General features: G+C 46.4%; 1 protein-coding gene across 2 annotated transcripts in view; it reads left to right on the top strand.

Annotated features, from left to right (window-relative positions):
• The first annotated feature begins 287 nt into the window (after positions 1-287).
• The window catches only part of ADA2 (adenosine deaminase 2), a 104,880-nt gene continuing 83,243 nt past the window's right edge, over positions 288-21,924 (top strand). For both annotated transcript variants that reach the window (XM_033952742.1, XM_033952741.1), the window contains exon 1: positions 288-414. The gene's annotated coding sequence lies outside the window, so the exon portion shown is untranslated. The remainder of the gene's footprint in view (positions 415-21,924) is intronic.

Raw genomic sequence — 21,924 nt, 5'->3', positions numbered from 1 at the left:
AAATCATCGTTCCTTTTCCGCGTCTCACAGCGATAGCCCAACTCCCGATCCCAATTAAGGAAAAGGGGCATGACCGGGCTGCGGGAAGTGCGGCGCTAAGGAAGAGCCAGGAGAGCACTGCGCTTCCTGGTAGAGGCGTGGTTTACATACATGGTAGGGCGGAGCCAAGAGAGCCTGGTGGGGACGAGCGAATGGGGAGGGAGGGATTGGCGAGAACTGAAAACCTTATTGACCAGGAGAGAAAATGGGCGGGCGGTTGTCTCACGTGCCGAGAGAGAAGGGGAGGGGCGGTGGTGGAAGCAGGTGGCGAGTTGTTTTGCTGCTCGGACGGAGAGACTAAGCCAGAAGCGAAGAGGGGGGAGCGAGCGAGGTGGAGAGCGGCCTTGGTTTTGCCGGGCGGAGCCAGTCGCACAGGTTCGTTGTTGTTAATGGAAGACATGCAGACGTTGCAAACCGTGCCCATCTCTTAGGCTAGGTGCAGGCGGGCACCGTCTGTTCTCCACTGATCGCCTAGGGCAGGGGTAGGGAACTCCGGTCCTGGAGAGCCGTATTCCAGTCGGGTTTTCAGGATTTCCCCAATGAATATGCATGAGATCTATTTACATGCAGTTTACCATGCATATTCATTGGGGAAAACCCGACTGGAATACAGCTCTGGAGGACTGGAGTTTCCTACCCCTGGCCTAGGGGGCCCTGGCACTGCCCTCTCCCAGGGGTGTAGGTGCCATCTGTCCACGCGTTCTGCTTAGGGATTGCCAAGAGGATTGCTGGCAGCGCTTCTCTGTGTGGCTTGATGGACTTGCTAGCTGGGGATACAGAAATGCCTCAGACAAGTGTCCTGCCTGCTGCCCACAGAATTAAATCAATAATACATTTTTTTAATTAATCAAATAAAAGTTGGGGCTCCTTTTATCAAGCTGCGGTAGGGGTTTAACGCGCATTAAACCGCCTGCCGCGCTAACCGCTAACGCCTGCATTGAGCAGGCGTTAGTTTTGCCGAGGGGGTTAGCGCGTGATGAAATGTCCGACGCGCTAACCCCGCTAGCGTGGCTTGATAAAAGGACCCCTTAGTTAGTTGATAGTCTCTTAGGGCTCCTTTTATCAAGCCGCGCCAGCGGTATAACGCGCGTTAAACCGCCGGCCGGGCTAGCTGCTAACGCCTGCCTTGAGCAGGCGGTAGTTTTTTGGCTAGCGTGTAATTAAAAGTCACGCGCGCTAGCGCGGCTTGATAAAAGGAACCATTAGTTAAATAAAAAAACAATACTTTGGGTAGGTAGGAGGTTTTGAAGTAAATGATTATACCACATGCATTCAGGATGAAGGCTTGAAAGAACATCCAAGTTATAAGAGGTCTCTTTACTGAGAACAATGCATCCTTTATGATACTTCAAACCTCTTAGTTTATGTGCTGGGGTAAGTGTGTTGTTATAAAGGGGTTTTACTTGTATGATAAAAAGTGGGCTATTAGAAATGATATATTAACTACAATAAAGAAGTTAGACGCTAATGTGCAGAAAATTTATTGAAGTAGATTTTGTATAAATTATCCTTTATACCCCCTTTTTCTCTTTGATTGGCCCACAGAAGCTCAGGCAGGGTCTTTTTAATGTGGCAAACAACCACGAGTTATTTAGGGCTGGCTTACGGATTCCTGGTACGCACCTACAACCTTCTACTTGGCCATGACAATAGAAAGTCTTTCACTGTCTTCCCTTAACCCCAAATATTCCCAAATTAACATGGAAGAACTATACCTGAATAAGTAATTGAGGCGTGATATAGACATCTTATTACAGACGTTACCAGGGTCTGTTTGGGTTATGGAACTAATTTGGCTCTTTTGGCTAATGTTTGAGGCATGTTTTATTACGTCCAAGATCTTATAAGAAAGCCAGAGGAATTTGTTCAGGACACACAAATACTCTGAAATTTTTAGTTTCCACTGGATGAATAGATCGCTAGACAGATACAACCTGGGAACTTGGTTTGACTCTAGGCAAGTCACTTAATCCTCCATTGCCCCAGGTACAAAATAAGTACCTGTGTATAATACTTAAATCGCTTTGATTTTAACCACAGAAATGCAATACATCAAATACCATGCCCTTTCTGTTTTCCCTTTCTCTATTCTCCAGACTTGCTATGAATTCTGGTTTTGCTTTTCACAAAACGGAACCAAATGGTTACGACTTAATTATGAAATATGAATTTCATTGTACTTATATTTTAAAACTGTAATGACACATCAATAGAAAGCTAGTTTATTAGTCACTTAATTGTCTCCCTATCCATTTCCTCATATAGTTCAAACTTCTCTTAGTGACTTACAAGTGCATTCACTCTGCAGCTCCTTAATATCTCTCCCTATATTCCTTCCCGGGAACTCCTTTCATCGGGCAAGTCTCAGTCTGTACCCTTCTCCTCTACTGCTAACTCCAGACTACATTCCTTCTCTTTTGCTGCACAATACACATGGAACAAACTGCTATCAAGCTCCATCCCTGACAGTGTTCAGGCTAATAGCCCACTTTTTCAAGGTTGCTTTTAACCCCTAACCCCCACTCTCTTGTAAAGCACCCATGCTTGAGAAACTCCCTAACCCCCTATTTGTCTGTTTTATTAGATTTTAAGCTATACTGAGCAGGGACTATCTCTTGAATGTTTTAATGTACAGCATAAACCAAAAACCACTGTAGAGTGACGTTCCTGAAATGGACTTTATTGAAAATTTCTAAGTTCCAAAAGTATAATTGAGCAATCCACACAAGAAATAAAATTGGAGCGGAGGCAGATCCAAGATGGCTGCACTTTAGTGCTGGTTAGTCTTACCTCTGCCGCAGAGCTGGCTAATTCCTCTGCTGTTTTTCTATATCGTGATTTGTTCACGCTTTCTTCTCCTTCAATGTCTCATACCAAAAGGAAGAGAATGGCTCCCTCTCAGCTCAGAACTTCCACACCGGTACAGCAACAAACCCTGGAGAAGTTTTTGAGCCAACTTGCAACCCCGTTGCCGGGAGAAGAGGGCCCTGCTGAAGGTATCCAGCGTGCTGCCATGTCTGACGTCAGCAAAGGCTGCCCCGGCAGCGACTCCAGGGGCGGAAGTTACAGACCTGGATCTGAGCCTAGAGGGAGGAGCGCTCATGGGAAAGATGGTCGAGCAGCCAACTTTGGGAGTTTAGGCAAGTTCATCGCTGCTTTTGACCCTCCTCCGGTGGTGACATTAGAGACCATTTGGCAGGTCTTGCAGAGGCTCGATAGTATGCTAACGAAATCAACACAAGAGGTACTCATTCTCTCAGGGAAGGTGGACAATTTGTCTAAAACTATTGAACAAATTAAACATGATTCTGCTGAATAAATATCTTGTGTTAAAACTGAAGAAAAAAGATTTAAAAGAAATAACATCAACTCTGGTTAAAGATAAAAGTTATGTTCATTGCAAATTGGAACAACTAAATTTTCCTAGATCACCAGCCTTAAATCCTCTTCACTACTTTAAAAAATATCTAATGGAGATTCTTAAAATTCCTCAACAAGCTATTCCTCCTCTTAATAAGATATATTATTTTCCAAGTACTACGAATAAGGCCGCTGAAGATGGAAATTTGGTAATTGAGAAAGATTTGACCGCAATTTTGGAGGAATCCCTTTCTGATGTTAAGGAAAGGGGGACACTCCTAGTCTCCTTTGTATTTGAACAGGATTTAAACTTAGTAATGAAACTCTACTTTTGAAATTCACACCAAGATTTCTCTGGACAAAGAATTTGGATTTATCCGGATGTATCTAAGATAACACAAGACCGAAGAAAAGAATTTCTTTCCATGCGTGAAGAAACAAAAAGATTGGGGGGCTTCTCTGTAAATGTTTGATCCGCTACCTGGGGATTACCGTATTTTTCGCTCCATAAGACACACCTGACCATAAGATACACCCTAGATTTAGAGGAGGAAAACAAGAAAAAAACCATTCTGAACCAAATTCTCCCTGCTAGGCTCTCCACCCAACCCCACGCTCCTTGCCAAGCTCTGCACCCTCATTAAGTAATAAACTTATCGAACAAAGTGGTCTTAATTTCCGAAAACAGCAATAGGATAACATGGTTCATAGACAAAACCGCCGAAGACAAAGGCACGCGCCGACAACTGAATGAAAGACGGAAGTGTGCGCCGAAGAAAAAGAGTGTTTTTAGGGGCTCCGACGGGGGTTTTTGTTGGGGAACCCCCCCATTTTACTTAATACAGATTGCGGGGGGTTTGGGGGGTTGTAACTGCCCTCATTATACTGGAAACTTAACTGTTTCCCTGTTTTTTAGGGAAAAAGTGAAGTTTTCAGTAAAATTTGGGGGGTTACAACCCCCCAAACCCCCCCACAATGCGGCGCGATCTGTATAAAGTAAAGTGTGGGGGGATTCCCCCCACCACTCCCCGTCAGAGCCCTTTAAAACAGTCATTTTCTTCGGTGTGCGCCTCCACGTTGCGCTTAGTTGTCTGCGCGCGCCTTTGTCCCGGCGCACTTTTGACCTGACACCGGATAACATAGCTTTCTGAATACATTTACCAAACCAAGATTGTTGCCTACCAGCTTGAAATGCTAGGGTCCTATCTAAGAAGGTCTTATATCTACACCCATTAATTTTTGGATAAGCAAATAAGTAAGTTTCTAGTGTCTCTTGATGGTCTACGCAACACAAAATGAGGAAAAAAGGTAAGGTGGAGACAATCGCACAATCCTTCCACAACTCAAGGACAATCCATTGATGGAAACTACCACTCCCCTCTGCACGCCATGTTCAAAGGAAGGCTCTTTTCGAGACCACCTTTGAGTTTCAGGGGCCCAGAATCTGGAACAACCTCTCGAGCAGCCTTCAACAAACACCCACATACTTCCAATTCAGGAAAGCACTAAAAACTCACCTTTTTTTCCTCATTGCATTGACCCTTTCCTATGCAGTCCCCTGCATGAATATTGTATAAGCTGCAATGATTCCTTGCTGACATTTGTTGGATACAAGAGTTGATATGATATGATATGTGTAGGGCTACCATATTTGGAGCCTCACAAACCCGGATACATGGTCCCGCCTTGTTCTGCCTCCAGCCCTGCCCAGTTTTGCCTCAAGTCCCACCCTATTCCACCTCCAGCTCCGCCCCCTCAAAGCCTCATCTTCCCCGGCCGCGTCTGGAGGGCCTCAAGCATGCACTAATGTGTGTGATGTCATCTGCACATGCTCAGAGGCCCTCCAGCTGTGGCCGGAGCTCATTGGGGCTTTCCAAAATCCGGACAAACTGCCGGGTTTTGGAAAGTCCATCCAGGAACCCGGACAGTCCTCTAAAAAGAGGGCATGTCCGGGTTTTCCCCGGACGTCTGGTAACCTTATGCATGTGGGCACTGTTGGGAAAGAGGGTGCCCACTTTGCAAAGAGGACACAATATTATCAGCAAGCCTCCCCCCCCCAACAACAAAAAGGGCAATTTTGTAAGCTGGTGCCTAATGTTAGGTGCCAAATACTTGTGTAGGTTAAGAACATAAGAATTGCCGCTGCTGGGTCGGACCAGTGGTCCATCGTGCCTAGCAATCTGCTCACGCAGTGGCCCCAGGTCAAAGACCAGTGCTCTAAATGAGTCCAGCCTCACCTGCGTACTGGCATTTAACTGCATCTTTGTCACAAATAACTGGCATTTTATGTGTAAGCACTTGATACTGTTCTATAAGGTATGCATCAAAATCACTTAGGACCATATTCTACTCGTATATATATGCCTATAAAATTGGTGGCAAAATGGACAGCACTTAGCATCATTCTATAAAACGCCTCCAAATTTATGCATAGTTTATAGCAGGGGTCCTCAAAGTCCCTCCTTGAGGGCTGCAATCCAGTCGGGTTTTCAGGATTTCCCCAATGACTATGCATGAGATTGATGTGCCTGCACTGCTTTCAGTGCATATTCATTGGGGAAATCCTGAAAACCCAACTGAATTGCAGCCCTCAAGGAGGGACTTTGAGACCCCTGGATTAGAGTGTCTATGTCAGGGATGGGCAACTCCGGTCCTCGAGGGCCGGAATCCAGTCGGGTTTTCAGGATTTCCCCAATGAATATGCATGAGATCGATGTGCGTGCACTGCTTTCAATGCATATTCATTGGGGAAATCCTGAAAACCCGACTGGATTGCGGCCCTCAAGGAGGGACTTTGGGGACCCTTGGTTTATAGAATCCATCCGTACATGTAACTAACACTTAGGTACACCCATTTAGGCCAATGAAAACCAGGCCTAAATGCCTGCGCGGATCGGGCGTATTCTTTAATAGTTTGCCTAACCTTTAGGAGCACCCGTGACCTGCCCATGCCCCTTTTTGAGATTCATGCACTAAAATTTATGCACATCACTTTATAGAATTTGCTTAAAATGTGTGCGCAAATTCTAATTAGTACCAATTATCAGTGGCGATAGCCTTCTTGGTATGCAAATCTCTCTCATGCATATTCATTGTGGATATCCTGAAAACCTGGCCTGCCAGTAGATCTCGAGGACCGGACTTGGGCAGCCCTGCTGTAAATGCTTATGTTTTCTACTTGTTTTCCTTTGTTAATGACATGCACCAGCCCCTCTCCTTCAGCCCCAGCCAACTTGGAGAAAAGAAGGTCTAATTCAAGTACTGAACTAAGGTCTGCATTCCACTTCAATCATTATTATTATTTTCTCACCAATTCTGGACAAGTTGTATTTTAACAGAGTGCTCTGTCTTTTGGTGAATGTCAGAAATAGGGACTGGAAAACTGAGGTTGCTTGATATTGAGTGTGCATTCGAAGCAGTAAACCAAGCAAAATTATAGGTAAATCAAGCTGAGAAGTCTGGCTTGGTTTAAATGTCAAATATGAATTGAGCTAAATTTACTTCATGAAAAAAGCCACATCCAGTTCTAACCAAAAACAAACATTTTTTTCAACATTTGTGTGCTGTGGCTTTGACTTTAGTTTGTTAGGTTTCTTTTGTTGTTTTTGTTAAATACTTCCTTGCTGTTTCCATCGTAGTAAAGCTTTGGGTCATGTTGTTTCAATCTCATTAAAGTCTACTCATTGATATCTTCCTTATATTTTTTCTGTCTCCAGCTCGCTCTTGCAAGCTTATTTTTGTTCTTTCCTCTCATCTTCTTTCTCTCCCTTCCATTCTTTGTTTGCCGAGTGACTATTTCTGTTGGTTTAATTCTAGTTTTACCTCAGTAAGTGCAGGAATTTGTAGTTCTGCTTTGCCTCAGCAATGCGTGACTACTGGTTTATGCAGCATGTCATAAGGTAAAACCATTGCTGTATCAATCTAATATACAAAAAGAGAGCCAGTTATGGTCTTCCTTTGCCATTCTTTTTTTTGGGCCCAGCTTGTACGCCTTAAATATTTCCACTTCCTCTTTTCCTTTGCAGAGCTGGTTGGGGCTTTTTGAAACAGGAAGTGAAAATATTCTGGTAGTCTGATCCCTAGCTTTCACTTCCTGTTTAGCTAGGGAGGTCTTTGTGGCTCAATAATTGTATGCTTCATGGTCAATGAGAATCAGGTGCTAAGCCAGAGTCAAACGTGTAGATAGTATTGCAATCCCCGATACTTGTACAGACCAAAGTGGCTTAAAATATTTATATCCAAATTTCAGAATGCACAAGTAATATGTGCAAAATACGATGGAATAAGTAAAGTAAACTTTTCAGAAGGTTTAAAAAATGTTTCCTAGGGCTACCTCTGTTCTGAGCCTCCCCTCTCCCCTTAAGTGTTGCTTTTTCCAAGAGGAAGAACTACTACTACTGAATTTGTTGGTGAAATGACTTCACAAGTGGAAGATGTAGGGTATTGTTTCCTTTTGACTATTATAATTCATGCATTCTGTTCACCCTTCTCGCCGCTGCCGCACATTGTGCGGACGGCTTCATTGACTTGTCGACCAGTACTTCCAAGTCTCTTTCTTGGGGGTTCTCTCCAAGTACTGCACTGGCCATCCTATATTCGTGTATAAGATTTTTGTTACCGACATGCATAAGGTGACCATATGTCCCGTTTTCAACGGGACAGTCCCGTTTTCGGGCCGACTTTCCCGTTGTCCTGACCCACTGCTTCGGGACACCAAAAATGTCTCGTTTTCAGGGACAGCGTCCTGAAGCTGTGCGCGGGGATCCAGGACGGCCGATAACTTTCTCTCCCTGCCGCGCAGATTGAAAACCTGGGTCGCCGCCGCCGCTTCTTGTTCTTCCCGATGTCAATTTTGACATCAGAGAGGAAGTTCGGGGCCAACCAATCGCTGTCTGACTGGCCCGAACTTCCTCTCCGATGTCAAAATTGACGTCGGGAAGAAGCCAAGAAGCAGTGGCGGCGGCCCAGCATTTCAATCGGCCCGGCAGGGAGGCAGACAGGCAAGCAGCGGCGGAACACGGGCCGGCGGGTGGGCAGGTGTTTGAATCGCGCGGGGGGGGGGGTGAATCACGTGGGGGGGGTGTTGAATCTGCAGGTGGAGGTGGTGAATCAAGCACCGGAGAGAGGTTAAGGAGGCAGGCAGGCATGCTGGCTTCGGGGTCGGAACAAAGGCAAGAGGCACTGGGAGCACTAAAGACACAGGACAGGCATTGGGGGCACTATGGACACGGGAGGGAGGCACTGGGGGCACTAAGGACACATGACAGGCACTGGGGGCACTATGGACATGGGAAGGAGGCATTGGGGGCACTATGGACATGGGAAGGAGTCACTGGGGGCTCTAGGGACACAGGACAGAGGCACTGGGGGGCACTAAGGACATAGGAAGGAAGGAGGGAGGGAATAAAAAAGGACAATTGTTGGACCTGAGTAAAGAAATAAATAAATAAATGAAATAAAGGATACACAGTAAGAAGGAAATACCGTATTTTCACGCATATAACGCGCGCGTTATACACGATTTTACAAACCGTGCATAACCTTGCGCGTTATACGCGTGAGCGCGTTTTACAACTTTTTTTTTCCAATCCGATCGGCATCCCCCCTGCGAACCGGCATCCTCCCCCCCCCCCGCTCGCATCAACCCCCCTCCCCCGCGATCCTACATCCCCCCAGCACCAAACATCTCTTACCCGATTGGGCACCGGCACCAGCACCAATGTACAGGACGTGCCAGTGCCCGAAGATCCTCCCTCGTTGGTTTGGGCTGGGCTGGGCTGGGCTGTGCGGTGCGATGCAGGAGAGATAATCCTTCTTCCTGCGCCGGGCTGGACTAGGCTTTGAGCATTTGCGCATGCTCAAAGCCTTCTGGTCTCGCTCTCTCCGAGATTCTCGATCTCGGAGAGAGCGAGACCAGAAGGCTTTGAGCATGCGCAAATGCTCAAAGCCTAGTTCAGCCCGGCGCAGGAAGAAGGATTATCTCTCCTGCATCGCACCGCCCAGCCCAAACCAACGAGGGAGGATCTTCGGGCACTGGCACGTCCTGTGCATTGGTGCTGGTGCCGGTGCCCAATCGGGTAAGAGATGTTTGGTGCTGGGGGGATATAGGATCGCGGGGGAGGGGGGGTGACGCGAGCGAGGGGGGAGGATGCCGGTTTGCAGGGGGGATGCCGGATCGGATTGAAAAAAAAAGTTGTAAAACGCGGGTAAGCGAGCGGGGAGGGGGAGGATGCCGGTTCGGAGTAAGCAGGAGGAGGTTTTAGCATGCGCGGTATACGCGTGTGCGCGCTATATTAAATTTTTTAAACATAAATTTGTGTTCCCCGCGCGCTATACCCGTGTGCGCGTTTTACACGGGTGCGCGTTATATGCGTGAAAATACGGTACAACCAGAGACTCATGAAATCACCAGACAGCAAAGGTAGGAAAAATTATTTTATTTTCAATTTAGTGATCAAAACGTGTCAGTTTTGAGAATTTATATCTGCTGTCTATATTTTGCACTATATTTGTCTATTTTTCTATAGTTACTGAGGTGACATTGCATATTTTAAAGTCATTTGCCTTGACAATTTTGAAACCCCCCCCAAAATATAAATAATTAACATTTCCTCTGCATATAGTTTGCTTTGTAGTTTTTTTTAATTTTAAGGTTACCATTATGAATTAATATGAAGATATTATGTGTACATGAAAAATGAATGGAATAAATTGGGGGCGGGATTGGGGGCGGGGCTAGGGCAGGGTTGAGGTGGGGCTAGGGTGGGATTGGGGCGGGGCTAGGGCGGGATTGACAATTAATAGATATCTCCTTTTGATGAAAAAAATAAATGGTCACGTTAGACATGCATCACTTTACACTTATCCACGTTAAACCTCATTTGCCATGTCGCAGCCCATTTCTCGAGTGTGTTTATGTCATGTTGCAGGTCTTCGCAATCCTCCTGCATCTTCACTACTCTGAATAACTTCGTATCGTCTGCAAATTTAATCACCTCACTTGTCGTACCAATTTCCAGGTCATTTATAAATATTTTGAAGAGCACGGGTCCAAGCACTGAACCTTGCGGCACTTCACTCGTGACACTTTTCCAGTCCGAGTATTGTCCATTTACATCTCCCCCCCCCTCTGTTTCCTATCTGCCATCCAGTTTTTAATCCACGTGAGTATTTCACCCTTGATTCCATGGCTCGCAATTTTTTGAAGTAGTTGTTCATGCGGAACCTTGTCGAACGCCTTCTGAAAATCCAGATATACGATGTTGACTGGGTCATCCTTATCTGCCTGTTTACTCCCTTGAAGAAGTGCAGCAAGATCATCAAGCAAGATCTTCCTGTGCTGGCTGGTCCTCTTCAACATAATGAATAACTGTATACATACCATACTGTATACAATCACCCATAATGTCCCTTAAGCTCCTTCCCCTCCACACCTCTGATGATCCATTTGAACAATGGTCATCTGTAGCAGGAGGTAATACCCACTAGTTCCAGGAGTATAACTGTTACAGACAAGTAAGACTTTTAAACACCAGTTATTTAACCAAATTCTGTAAATAACAAATCCCCCCCCCTCAACATCTGGATTTTGATACCATGCCCTCCTTTAGGGTGTTCTGACTGCTGATATAAACAGATATTTCTGAGCAGATAGAGTAGCAAGAGATGCCCACTTCCTGTGAGTGGAGAATGACACGGGGACAAATTTATCCTCATCCCAGCAGGAACTCAATTTCCTTGTTCTGTCCCCACGATTTTTGTCCCTGTCCCTGCCCCATTTCTGTCTTAACCACACACGCATCAAACACTCGATTTAAAAGTGTTTGAGTGAGGCTTGTGCAGGTGAAGATAGAGCTTTCAGGAATGGGGCAGGAAAAGAACTCGCCAGAACAGGACAGATAGCGTAGCTGGTTTTAAGAAAGGTTTGGACAATTTCCTAGAGGAAAAGTCCATAGTCTTTTTTTTTTTTTTTTTAATTCTTTATTTATATTTTGAATATATTATCAAGAATAAACTTCTTGTACAGAATATGATTAAGTCAACATAACATAAAACAAATGAAGTAACATTTATATAACAAAATTACTATTTACTCAATCAGAATTAAAGTCCCAAAATTTGAGATCCAAGATGTTCCTGAGTGAGAAAGTATTTAAAAGAAAAAGAAAAAATTCAAATTACAAATTAGGCGGTCAGATGAGAATGGACCAAGAGTGAATTTATACATTGAGATTTTCTTTATCCCCTTCAAGGCCCCTCCTGGAGAGAAATCCTGTCAGCTGCGAGGGTTCAAAGAAAATATAATTGCAAGATTTATACTTTACAATACATTTGCAAGGGTATCGTAAAAGAAATGATGCCCCCATTGCAGCGACCCCAGGCTTAAGAAGCAAAAATTCCTTCCTTCGTTTCTGAGATTCCCTTGTCACATCCGGAAATATTTGAACTTTATGTCCAAGAAATTCTTTATGTCTATTCTTAAAATAAAGCTGTAATATCCAATTTTTATCTGGTGATAAAACCACCGTAGCCAATAGGGTAGCTGGGATAGCTACCTCCCTCATTGAAGATTCCAATAAAGATGTTATGTCCATTTGTTCGCCCTGACCTTGTTGTTCTAATTGATGTTGTTGCAAATTTTTTGATGTTGGCAAATAATATATTTTAGAAAAAGGAGGAAAAGCATCATTAGGAACATTAAGAACTTCACAAAAGTACTTTTTCAAAACTTCTTTTGCTGATATAGAAGGAATCTTTGGGAAGTTCAAAAATCTAAGATTATTCAACCGCATATTATTTTCCATCATTTCCACCTTTCTCCTAAGGTTAAGATTGTCTTTAATCAGCGTCGTTTGGACTTGATTTACTTCACTTATCTTTTTATCTATTTTTTCCACATTATTTTTCATCAGTATATTTTCCTGTTTAAGTCCATTTATTTCATTTCTTTGTTCTAAGAATTTGTCTTCTAGGGCTTTAATTTGTGGTGACAATGTTTGTCCCAGAGTAATTACCAAGTCCCAAATAGAGTCTAGGGTAGCATTCATGGGTTTAGGAACAGAGAATATACTTGCTTGCATTGTCCCAGCTTCCACAACAGTGGTAGTCCTCTCTCTCTGGAAACCTTGCTCCATTTCAAGTCCCCTTGTTGTTCTCACCGCAGTCTCGTCTTCCTCCAGTGCTTCGCCCATTTCAGCCTCCTGGGAAACGAAGTCTGCCTCCTCGGACTGACTACTCTCCCGTGGAGAGCTAGCACACTGCGGCTGAGGGGGCGGGGTTCTAGCATCGGGGCTCAGAGTTGACTCTAGCCCAGGGAAGCTTGCCGCGACCTCACTCCTTCCCGGCGATTCCAGCAGGCGACTCCCCGATGCAACTGCTGCCTCTTGGTTTAGACGCCGCAAAAAATCCTCCATGGATATCTGAATTGTAGAGCAGAGCAAGGATGTCAGAGCTGAGACCATGATTATACACTTAACATCAAGACATTTCAATGTTAACTTCAAAATACAACCTTTTAACTGGTGATAAACATTCAATGTGTGCTTGCAATGGTCCACAGTAAACCAATTGTGTTTGAACAGTTTTGTGTGTGTCACATCTTTTGCTTTGTTTTGCTTTGCTTGCACCTGGTCAGATTCAGTTTTGGATAATGTAAGCTCTTTTTGTTTGTACCATTTGCAAAAGGTTTGGACAAGTTCCTGGTTTGGATTAATTCCTGGTTTGAACAAGTTCCTGGAGGAAAAGTCCATAGTATGTTATTGAGAAAGTCATGGGGGAAGCCACTGCATGTCCTGTATCGGTAGCTTGGAATATTGCTACACCTTGGGTTTTGGCCAGGTACTAGTGATCTGGATTGGCCACTGTGAGAATGGGCTACTGGGCTTGGTGGACCATTGGTCTGACCCTGTAAGGCTATTCTTATGTTCTTATATTGCTTAAATCTAGGCACTGGCTTGATATCTCTGAAGTGGAGCAACTCAAACCAGAGGAAAATATAGGCAACACACCTACCAAGTCTTCCATTTTTGTGGATCATCTCCCACACTACCATCAGAAAGCCTGAATCTCCCGGGGGGAGCACATGATGCCGCGCACCTGAGCGGACGTGCCTCCACACAGCTCCGGGACATGCCGACTTAAATCTTACTTTTACACGCCGCACTCGCTTCGGATCCCGGTGCCCTGTGGACCGACATCTACCAACTTGTGCCCGGAGTGTGCAGAGTATTCTCCGGGGGAGTTTGGAGCCCGGAATGACTGCAAGGGCGCAGCGAGACACTCGCGGGAAGGTGAGGCCGACGGATTCAAAAATGGCGGACGGCCACGAGGTCCCCATGTTCACGATTCAAGAAGCGGCCATACAAGAACTCACTAAGTCCCTAACTCTTGTTATGGAGGACAAGCTAGCAAAAATCCAAACTTTTATGGAGGACTTTAGGGAGACATTGGAAACGCATGCGGGCCGGCTGCAGAGGGTGGAGGACCGGGTGGCTCAGCAAGAGGACCGTGCAGCTAACTTTGAGGAGCGCCTGAGGGTCCTGGAAACTGCGAAAACCACCTGCCTGGATAAACTGGAGGATCACGAAAACCGGAACCTTAGAAACAACTTGCGGTTCATAGGGCTTCCCTCCACTATCCGGGAAGTCGACCTGCGGACCTGCCTTGAATCATGGCTGCCGGGAATGTTGGACCTCGGCGAGACGGGGGAGCGGGTATTGATTGAACGCGCCTATTGTGTGGGTCCCCAGCGTGAGGGTGAGCATCGACCACGGCCAGTCCTTGCCCGCTTCCTTAATTTCGCCATGAAAGAACGTGTTCTGGCCTGTTTTCGGCGGGGGGCTGGCTTCACCTATGAGAGGCAAAAAATATTGGTCTTTCAAGACTTTTCCCCCCAGGTGTCCTCACGTCGTCGAGCCATGGCACCCCATTGCAATACTCTATACCAAAGAAAAATAAGGGTGTTCCTGCTTTATCCTGCCAGAGCTCGGGTCTCTTACAACAATAAGATCCACTACTTTGAGACACCGCGAGATCTGGAGCGATTCATACAGGACCTACCGGCGCCTCCGCGTGCGGAGCCTGAGATGGTCTAAAACACCACCACCGCGCCCGCTGGGTGAGGCATGTGAGGCTACTGCACTATTTCCAGCAAGTGCCACTTAATATTCCTCTTCAACAAACCACTTATTATTCCTCTTCAACAATCAACATACACCTTTGTTATTCAGTGACACCGAAGGCGCTGGTATGGGTTCACTAGTGTTTGCCGGCGACCATGTGTCCTCAGCCGGGATCGGCCTGCCTCTCTTTTGGAGCGACTTACACTCTGCACTATCTTTACCTCTGGCACACCCATCTAGGGTGCGGGGAAAGGATGGCACACTAACTGCAGATGTCGGAGGGATACTTTACAAGGACCCGAAGTGCCCTTTTTTTCTCTTTCCATATCCTTTTTTGTGATTATAAGCTCTTGAGGGCTGGGTGCGTCGCCGAGGGCGAGCGAGCGGAGCCTGCCGTGCCCAACCCGCTTATTGTGGCACACTCCCATGTTGGGGACTCTGCATGCTGCAGGAGCATCTGCGAACCCAGTGCTCACCGCTTCGTTCCTGTTGAACTTTCGGTGCCCTCTGGAGGAGCAGCACGTTCATTCAGAGGGAGTGACGACTCGGAGGATTTCTCCCGTTTCCTTGGGAGACCATGCTTGCTGCGCTGCTCTTCTTTGAACGACCAGGGGTGATGGCTTGCAGGCGCCCATCTGCCCCCCTTTACGATGAGGAGGTCCTCTCGCTGCAGCGTACAATCCTACTTCTCTAGGTCTCTCTGTACAGTGTTTAGCCGCTGCGCTGCTGGGTGCTTGGGGAGTTCGGGGGGCCCTCTTGAACTCATGGACCCTTCCTAGGTTGACACTACTTTTCGGGGTCCCACCGTGCTCCCCCGGTTCCCGACGGATGCTCACAGTGCTTTTCATATGTTTTTGTTGTTATTCTTTGTGGGTGTGGCCCGGAGCTGTTTCACCATTTTCTGTATTTACTGGTAGTAGCATGGTATTCCATGCTGGGGTCAGGGGGAGGGAAGAACTGGGGAGGGGGGACTGGGTGAGAATGTCTGGGGGAGTGTATGTGTGTCTGGATCGGGTTTGTGAGCGGGGTATGTCTGACGGATGTTTGGATGTATGTTTGGTTTCTGCTACGTTGAGTCACTATTCTAGCCTGAGCAAGTTACCTAGGAATTTCAGGAGTGAGTGGAGGCATTGGCTGGGACGGCCTCTACCGCTCGTTTTATGGTCATTTACTGTATACTATATGCATATCTGTTTGTTTTATGGTACAATTGCATGTTAAATCACTGAATGTGGATGGGATCCATTCGCCCATCAAGCGTACAAAAATTCTAGCGTATCTCAAACGAGAACACACTGACATAGCATTCTTACAGGAGACCCATTTGAGCTCTGGGGAACATGGGAAACTCAGTAGGGGCTGGGTGGGACAGGTACACTCGGCTTCATTTACACACCGGAAATGTGGAGTGGCTATTCTCATCCATAAGAACATTCCCTTTCACATGCATAGCCAAATTGACGACCCCAATGGGAGGTTTCTCATTCTAGTAGGTGAATTATGGGGCAAACCTCTAATTTTGTGCAATATTTACGCCCCTAACACTTACTCTCATGCTTTCTTTACATCAGTGGTGGGTCATTTGGCACCACTTCTGCCTCAACCGGTTATCATGGGTGGCGATTTTAATTTTGTTGCCAATCCACAGTGGGATCGTCGGCCGACTAAGCCAGTTCCGAAGGGCCATTTCTCTAAGGGAGTACACTTCCTTATTAAGGAGCTGGGATTGCTGGATTCTTGGCGCACGCTACATACCACTGAACTTGATTTCTCTTTCTACTCTCACCCTCACTCGTCTCACTCGTGCATTGACTACTTTCTAATCTCAGCCTCTCTATTTCCGAACCTATCGGCCGCGAACCTCTTACCACCTCTTGTATCTGACCATGCTCTGCTCAGCATTGACTTACATTTCGGGTCTCAGACCGCGGGGCGCATCTGGCGGATGTCCCCATTCCTTTACAAGGACGTGGAGTTCCGAAAATTCTTTCAAAAAAGGTGGGAGGAGTTCCATAAAACTAATTCAGTAACAGATGTGGATCCCGTTGTCTACTGGGAGGCAGCTAAAGCGGTCATGCGTGGTCACATACTGGCTTATACGGCGTCTCTGAATAAAAAGCGGGATGGGGAACTATTGGCTCTGTCGCGGGATCTTGCCAGCTTTCGCTCCCTTCATATTTCTCGTCTGGACGATGTCTCCAAACAGGCCATGTGTGACGTCAAGAAAAAAATTAACCTCCTTTTAGATCAAAGGGCCAATCGTAATATATACTGTTACAAATACAAGCTTTACCGCTGGGGGGATAAAATGGGGAGACTGCTAGCTAACTTGGTGCGCCCACACAAAACGCGTCACACCATTACTTCTATTAAAGATAAACGAGGCGTCACGCATGTTACTCACTCAGCCATTACAGAACAATTCGTGCGGTTCTACACTGACCTCTACGCTGCACAACCTTATGACCAGACTGCTAGTGATCGTTTCTTTCAGGGCCTCTGTCTTCCCACCTTGACGGACACTCAATGCCAGGCCCTTAATGGTCCTATTCTAGGGGAAGAACTACAGGTTGCTATTAAAAAGCTCAAGCTGGCCAAGACTCCGGGCCCGGACGGCTTCGGCCCCGAATTCTATAAGCTGTTGGATCCCCCGGTGCTAGCTTCTTTACAACAATACTTTATGGGACTCCGTAGTGTTACTCCTCCCAGAGACTCACATAACAGGGCGCACGTTATTATTCTCCCTAAGCCCGGGCGCCCACTTGATGCTTTGGGGTCTTACCGCCCCATCTCTCTTCTTAACCAGGATGTAAAACTTTTGGCTAGCATCTTGGCGTTGCGTCTCAATAAATTCTTACCCCTACTCATCCACGAAGACCAAGTCGGCTTTGTGCCTGGCAGGCACGCGTCCATGAATCTCTTACGGGTCCTCGCAGTGTTACAACACCCTCGAGCTGCCTCCGACAAGGCGCTTATCACAAGCCTAGATGTAGATAAAGCGTTCGATATGGTCTCTTGGCCCCACCTTTTTAGGACACTTGGCCGATTTGGGGTTCAGGGGGACTTTATTGCTTGGCTGACGGCTCTGTATCATCACCCTACATCCCAACTTTTGGTGAATGGTGAACTCTCTGGCCCATTCCCTCTGGGATGGGGCACGCGACAGGGCTGCCCGCTCTCACCCCTCCTCTTCCTTATCTCGCTCGAACCTTTAGCGGCTCGTATTCGCCAGGACGTAGAATTGGAGGGTCTAAGGGTGGGCTCCAATGAATTTCGCATTAGTATGTTTGCAGATGACATGCTCTTATATGTTAATAATGCTGACCGGACTATGCCCGCCCTGATGTCCCTTATTCGAGCATATGGCGTCTTTTCTGGTTTGAAAATTCATTTTGAGAAAACGGAGGCTCTTCTGTTAGGGGGCTCGCAGACGGAACCATGGTGTAGAGGTCTTGGCGTAGGTATTGCCCCGGGAAAGCTGAAGTATTTAGGTATCATGCTTTATAGAGACCCGCACAAGTTGTACGAGGCTAATATATCTGCTACCATTGGACGGATCAAAACTCTTTGTCTTAAATGGCAATCGCTGCCTCTTTCACTCTTGGGGCATGTGGCCTTGGTTAAAATGGTGATGTTCCCGAAATTGCTCTACCCACTACAAACTATACCCGTCTGGATTACTCGTGCAGATGAGCGCGCCTATCAGTCAATCATTTGCTCCTTTGTGTGGAAGGGGAGGAGAGCACGTATTAACTCACTTAAACTAACCCAGAGTCGTGATCGGGGGGGCCTGGGCTTGCCCTCCCTACGTATCTATAATGTCGCCGTGCTCCTTCGCTGGATTCACTAACAACTGGTTTCCTCGCGCCGCTACTCCCCTGATTCCTTACTAGAGGACTGCTGCCTACCATGGTCTTTCTCCTCTTTTATCCATGGAGCGGGGGGAAGGGGTGCACAGTCCCGCTCATCTATTTTCCCTTTCCTTCTCCCTTTTAGACAAGCGTGGCGTTGGTGGCGTAGTCTTCAGAATAGGTTGCCTGATGTATCCCCGTTTCTCTCTCTTCTTAGGAATCCTAACTTTGCCTCCGGAGTGGGGGGTCTGGCGGGTCTGAGAGATCGCACCGCCCGCACCACGACTATGGGGGATGTTTTGGCTTTAGGTGGGGGGAAATTCCCTTCTCTTGCACAAATGCGGCTAGCATGGCGTCTACCCCCTGCACACATGTACACTTACTTGCAAATTCACCACTATTATCACTCCTGGGTACGCACGCATGGAGATGCGGCCCTTTGGACTTAGTCTTTCTTGATACCCCTACTGCATCTAACAAGATTTCCACATGGTATAAGGCGGGTAGAAATCATTTAGGAGAGGGATGCCTTCGGGTTTTGGGGGGTGAGTGGTCCACAGAGCTAGGCATGCAGGTGACTATAGATGACCTTAAGTCCCTGTTTCAAACCCTATGCTTAAATGTGAAGGCCTCGGGCCTGCAGGAAACACAATACAAAATCTTACATCGGTACTATATCACTAGAGCTAGGGGCTATCACATGGGCTTATGGAGCGTTGATACATGCACCAAATGCACATCCTACAAGGGTGACTATGTCCATTCATTTTTCACTTGCCCCAAACTGCACTTCTGGAGCCAAGTACAGCTCCACTTGGCGAATGTCTTGCAGCGTACCGTGCCCTGGAATCCCCCCGCCCTCCTACTGGGAGATATCATGGATTTTACCCAACAGGGACTGGATTTTCCAGCTCACAAATTCATCCTCCACGCGCTCCTGGTAGGCAAGCAGCTCATCTTGAAGTATTGGGCATCTGAGGAGGTCCCGACCTACTGCATGTGGACAGCACGGATGCAACTCCAAGCGCGGTTTGAATTGGACACTTTTGCGTCCCGACCCCAGCCACCTTGGAAACTATATTGCTCCCTTTGGAAGAAATCTCTAGATCTGTTGGCTTAACTACTCCGTAGAACAAGCTCTTGCAGTGTATGTGCACGTCCCCCTTGACCCTGACTCTGCTTACCATAAATCTGTATATCATATGTCTGCATATCATAACTCTGTATATCATAACTATATATTGTCATGTTTCCATCAGGTACTCTTCTCTCTGTTCTGGTGCTGCAGGTCCCCAGTTTGAGTATTTGCATGTGTTAATATTGCACACTTGAATACCATTCCTTTCTTGCTCAGATGACTCATGTCCAATACAACGACGTAATATATGTGTGAGTCTGTTGGAATGATTGAGATGTGTTTGGAGGTTCGAATGATTCTGATTGGGGTGTGCATGTTGTGTGGTTGTGGCGGATCGTTTGGGGATCCTTGTTGTTGTTGCAGTTCTTTCTAATTAGAAATTTCAGGCGAGGGTTGCTGGACGGTTCACTGTTTTCTCTTATTGCTAATTATCTGATCTTTATCGGGGCATAGGGCCTCAGTCTCATACCGCATCGCCTAATTACGCTTTTGCAATTGTTTACTGCTTATGATTCTGTACACTCATGTTCGATTTGTTAGGGGGTGAGCACTGTTCTGTAGATTTATGGCTCAGCACCCCATGTACATTATTATGTTTCTTTATATCTGTAATGCCCTTACTCTGTATCGTTATCAGTGACAGTCCTTGCGTTTCTTGACTTAATAAATATGATATTATAAAAAAAAAAGAAAGCCTGAATCTCCCATTGAGTGGCCTTCCTATCCATCGGTAGCAGGAAAAACAGGACCAGTGGAAGCAGATGATGTTTTATGAAAGCATTGCCAGCTGCTGATGGGCAAGAAAGCAATTTCTTTTGCAACTGGCCACGAATCAGCTGTGACAGGGGAGGAGCTCTGGGCAAGGCTGGGTATGACGGGGTGGAGCAGTGGATGGGGCAAGGCAGAGCTGTGGATAGAGTGGGGTAGGCTGGAGGCAGGCCCTGAATCTCCCGCTGAGTGGGTTGGCCTCCCTTTTTATTTTTGTGCCAGATAAAGACCACATGGCCTACCCTTCTACACCACAATCACTTTCTCTCTCTTAGAGATCTGTGCTTATCCCATGCTTTATTGAGTTTAGGTTGAGTCTGTCTCCACCTTTGCTGGGAGGCTGTTCCATGCATCTGCCACTCTTTTTGTAAAGAAATATTTCCTTAGATTACTCCAGAATCTGTCATCTTTCACCTTCTTCCTTTGCCCCCTTGTTCCAAAGGTTTCTTTCAATAGAAAGAGGCCCATTTCCTTTGTCTTTATGTGATGAAGCATTAAAATATATCACTCCTACCCTCTTCTGCCTTCCCCCCCCCCCCCTCCAAAGGAAGAAAAGTTTCTGTAACTGCTGGCAAGGACGTTAAATGCTATAACTTGGAAAAACAGATTCAGAGGTGAATCTAAGACTAGAAAGAAAGTGAGCTTTGTGCTGTTTCCATGACTGCATGCTGTAGAGTAGAATAGCCTTATTTGAACTTCTGAGCCAGCTCAACAACTAGGCACGCTGGGTGTCATAATGCAGAGGGATAGCATTGGCTGTTGGTCAGTGATTCCACAAAAGACTCACTGTGATCGGTGAGGGAACTTGAGCATCTTTGCATGATCCCAACCCCCTCCAGATGTCTTGTCTTGGAAGGGAAGGGATCTGCAACCTTTGAACATGCACAGATGCTCCAGATCTTTTGATGGACATGAGTCAACTGTAGACTTGCTGACTGCTATGCATGGAGGGCTAGCAAAGAGAAAATAAGCCATTGAACACTTGGAGAGGAGGGAGAAGAGGAGAAAGATATTAGACACCTAGGGGAAGGAGGAAGTAGGGAGGGGGAGATGCTGGACATGGGGGGAGGGCAGAATTGAGCCACCCCTTGATGGATGGCACATAGCTGAAGGTATACCTAGGGTGTCATATACCTGTGGGCTGGCCCTGTTAAATTTTCTGTCCAGTACACCATAAGAGGTAACCCTTTACTGGTCACCTAAAGTTTGATGCTTGGGATCCTGCATACTAAGCATGAATTCCATGTTGGCAATTAGGTGTGTAATTGCGGTCATTGAATAGCATTAGTCCACAGTTGCACTTTGCTAGGAAAATAATAAGGTATGGGGGGTTGGAGGTCTGGGTGGCTAAGGCAGACAGAGTGGGCTTCGCTCCTGCTGATTTTATTTTTATTTATTTTTTTTAAGTTTGAGGGTGGGCTGGGTCCCTGTATGACTTTAACATTTAAAAAAAAATGGGGACAGATACTGTGCATGTGTAATGCACGCACAACATCTGTGCCCATCAAAACAGCAAAAAAAGCACACTGCTGATTTAGTGCTTTTTTAACCCTTCAGGCACCTCCAGACCTGTCAGAGATTTCAGAGCATTAAAAACCAGTGCTTAATTTTGGGCATCACCAAGGCATCACTTGGAGTGTTCGTTTTA

This window comes from Geotrypetes seraphini, chromosome 7 (genome assembly GCF_902459505.1).
Source record: "Geotrypetes seraphini chromosome 7, aGeoSer1.1, whole genome shotgun sequence".
NCBI classification, from domain to species: Eukaryota; Metazoa; Chordata; class Amphibia; order Gymnophiona; family Dermophiidae; genus Geotrypetes; species Geotrypetes seraphini.
Note: the sequence above shows the minus strand (reverse complement) of the source record. Positions and strands in the feature narration are given on the sequence as shown.